At 44.1% G+C, this 3,594-nt stretch overlaps 1 non-coding gene across 1 annotated transcript; it reads left to right on the top strand.

The window, feature by feature from the left end:
• Positions 1-2,098: 2,098 nt before the first annotated feature.
• On the top strand, positions 2,099-2,180 carry trnap-agg (transfer RNA proline (anticodon AGG)). Its single transcript has one exon. It is a non-coding gene; the product is annotated as a tRNA-Pro (tRNA).
• The last annotated feature ends 1,414 nt before the right edge of the window (positions 2,181-3,594 follow it).

Below are 3,594 nucleotides of genomic sequence, written 5' to 3'. Positions count from 1 at the left end.
TCATTGAGAAATACGTCCAAAATAGTACCCAAGAGACGTATTTCTGTTGTGTTTCTGGTCCTGTTCCTGACATGACATCCAGCATTGTACTTATTGTGTGCTTCCTGACGGTTCGGTGCATGCTTCTGTGATCGCATTGTGTGTTTTAGCTGCATTTACGTGCGTTTGAAACCCAGGACCACCTGCCTCTCTTCTGAATTCTTCTTCTCATGCGCAATTGCAACACAGTAAACGATCAATTAATATTGGAAAATGACATACACAGGCGTGTGAAAAGCCCAGCTTCCGTGGCAATTATGCAATGGTTAGAGATTACTTTGATTCAGGAGATAAGGATGGAAAATGTGTTTGGGTAGAGATGAGGAACATTGAGGAAAGAGGAAACCAGCCGGTGTAGCTTACAAGAACACTTACAGTAACCACAGTGTAAAAAAAAAACGTACAGGAAAAATACCGCCTGTGAATGATAAAAGAAGGCAAGAATTATGGGAGAGATTCATTTCCCTTCTTCCACTCCCGTTTGAATTGTAAAGAAACTTTGAAGAAAAACAATCGAAAAGTCATATATGCCCCATCGAACAACATGCGCCATACCTTGGCCATTGATTACTGTAGATTAGAATACTTACAATGTGGAAACAGGGCCTTCGGCCCAGCAACTCCACACCGACCCGCCCCAGCCCAAATGCATTCCTCTCCATTCACCCCGTCAATTTAGCACGGCCATTTCACCTAACCGGTACATTTTTGGACTGTGGGAGAAAAGCAGAGCAAGTGCACGCAGCCACGGGGAGAATGTGCAAACTCCACACATTCAGTTGCTTGAGGCGGGAATTGACTCTGACTCTGTGGCATTGTGAAACAGCAGCGCTCACGATGGTGTCAGCGTTAGATGGGACTTATTTGCCGTCTTTTATTGGGAAAAATCTCTTTCTTTGTGAGCATCTGGAAAGACCAGTTCCTTCGCCAGAAAAAGAAATGAATATGTCACTAACCTTTGATTGTTTCATGTCCAAGAACACTCAGATCAATAGCTCCCTTGATCATCTCTGCTGGTCATGTTCTCAAAGACATCTAGCAAATTGCCATTGGGATTTTCCTTTCAATCAATAATTTGGTTAATGCTCAACTCTGCTTTTTAGTCAGTACTCATGGCCGAGTGGTTAAGCTGATAGGTTAAAATTCCATTGGGGTTTCCCCGCGTACGTCCGAATCCTGCTGACTACGTTATGAATGACTTGCTGCTGGGCGAATTTTCGCTCAAATTTCAAAAAACCTATTTTGCAAACGAGGACGGTAATTTAATTACACTTTGGAACTCGAGTTCTTCATCAGAAAAGTTCCATACTTAAAACATTATCTCTGTTAAAACGAAAATTGTTTGCGCAACGGAGCAAGACTGGCAACAGAAACGTCGACTTTCCTGCTCCTCGGATGCTGCCTGACCTGCTGTGCTTTTCCAGCATCACTCTGATCTAAAGTCAGGTTTCCAGCATCTACAGTCCTCACTTTTGCCGAGTTTCTTCAGTGTCTCTGGTTCCCAATTCAAGAACTCCATCTCTAGCGGTTTCATGTTTGTACCTCCGGGCTGAGGAGTTGAAGAGTGAAGAAAGGTAACTCACCCCCTCCATTTCTGGGGTAATTAGGGACTGAAAATGAATCGTGTCACATTGAAATATATCTACATGCGAATTAATCTCTGTCTTTTATTGGGAACCATCTCTTTCATTGTAACAATCAGGAAAGACCATTTCGTTCGCCAGAAAAAGAAATGAATATGTCACTAACCTTTGTTTGCTTCAGGTCCAAGAATACTCAGATCAATAGCTCCCTTGCTTACCTCTGCTGGTCATGTTCGCAAAGAGATCTAGCAAATTGCCAAGTGTGATTTTCCTTTCAATAAATAATTTTGACTCAGTTTGGCTGCAAATATCTTTTCCTACCTTTGTGCTTTTCTTCATTTACATTGGTGTCTCGCACCTTACAAATGACAGCAAAGGTATGAAAGGAGATGGGAGCATTTAGCTCATCAAGTCAACGGCAGCTTTCAATGAGATCACGGCTGATTTGGTCAATGCTCAAGCTCGCACCTCGGTCTGTACTCATGGCCGGGTGGTTAAGGCGATGGAGTAGGAATTCATTGGGGTTTCCCCACGTAGGTTCGAATCCTGCTGACTACGTTATGAATGCCTTCCTGCTGGAACAATTTTGCGCTCAAAGTTCAGAAAACCTATTTTGCAAACCAGGCCTGTAATTTGATTAGACTTGGGAAACTCGAGTTCTTCATCAGAAATGTTCCATATTTAAAACGTTTTCTCTTTTTCTCTTTCCAGATACACTGCTCGACACATCGGGTTTCTGCAGTTGTTATTGGACGTTCTGAGCAGAAGTGCTGCTTTTCATTAGATTCCTTTCATCCCTGTCTCTGACTCTGGTGAGTGGCAACACTTCCTCCTGCTCGTCAAAGTGTTCATTCCCCACCGTTCCCTCTCCCATCATTACAAACAACCGCAGGAAATTGCCACTTAACCATCTTTGTTCCAAAGTGAAACTCACCAGCCTCGGGAATCTCTCCACCAAACGGGACTTCTCATCCCTGGACATGGTGCAAGCCAGAGGATTGTGAAGAGATACTGTGAAAATATTGTCAATTGACAGTTGGAAAAATGGTTGGGAAGCAAACCATATAATGTAGGCTCCAGCTTTGTAAATCTTGAGAAACTCTTTGGGAAATGGAATCAGAGGAGGATGAAGAAGTGTGAACTGTCGGACCGAGTAGAGGACGGGACATTGACTCTGATGTTCTCGGGACAGGAACTGATCTGAGACATTGAAAGAATTCTCGCCTGACTACTGCTGTTTTTCCCTGAACCGTCATTCCCCTGAACAGTATCCAAAACGGTGTACTCGTTTTCGACGGGAATGGCCACAGGGGATTCCTGCACTCCCTGCCTACTCCATTCGCCATTCCAGGTCGTCGCCCACCTCATTTCTGTCTTGAATACAGCAGGAAGCAAGGACTTCCTGTTGGGTTAATGTTTCTTTATTGAAATGCAACAGGACTGATAGGTAAACCCGATGAACTCATGGCATAGATCTTAACGTGGGACTGGGATATTTCAGTCATGATTTTTGCGGTTCTCGGGTGTGACCACAACAAGAAAGCTCTTAACTATGAAGTTCTCAGCATCTCGGATGATCCTGAATGCATACAGCTCCAGCTCCCGAACACGGTCTCCCAGGAGTTGCAGCTGGGTTCACTTTCCACAAAGTGTAGTCTTCAGGGACAGTGGAAATTTACCTGAGGTCCCACATTCCGTAGGAGGAACGTGCAACTATCCTAATTGCTATCACCACTGCTGCAAAACTAAAGTTGAAAGGACTTTACTTGAGCTTACCTGTAGTTTTTGCTGAGCTGCTGCTTTCCAAAGCCTCTTGAGCCAAACATTACTACTTACTCTGCTACCAACAGCATGTGTCTCTCTCTACCCCTTCACATTTAGTTTTGGTTAGAGAAGGAGGGAGACACTGCAGTGATGTAGCACTTAGTCATTAAGCACTCCTTAACACCTGGCCACTGACTACCTGCTCTCC

Source organism: Chiloscyllium plagiosum, unplaced genomic scaffold (genome assembly GCF_037043375.1).
Source record: "Chiloscyllium plagiosum isolate Xiang-an unplaced genomic scaffold, Cpla_swu_hap1 HiC_scaffold_44, whole genome shotgun sequence".
Lineage (NCBI taxonomy): Eukaryota > Metazoa > Chordata > Chondrichthyes > Orectolobiformes > Hemiscylliidae > Chiloscyllium > Chiloscyllium plagiosum.
This window is presented reverse-complemented; position numbering and strand designations above follow the sequence as displayed.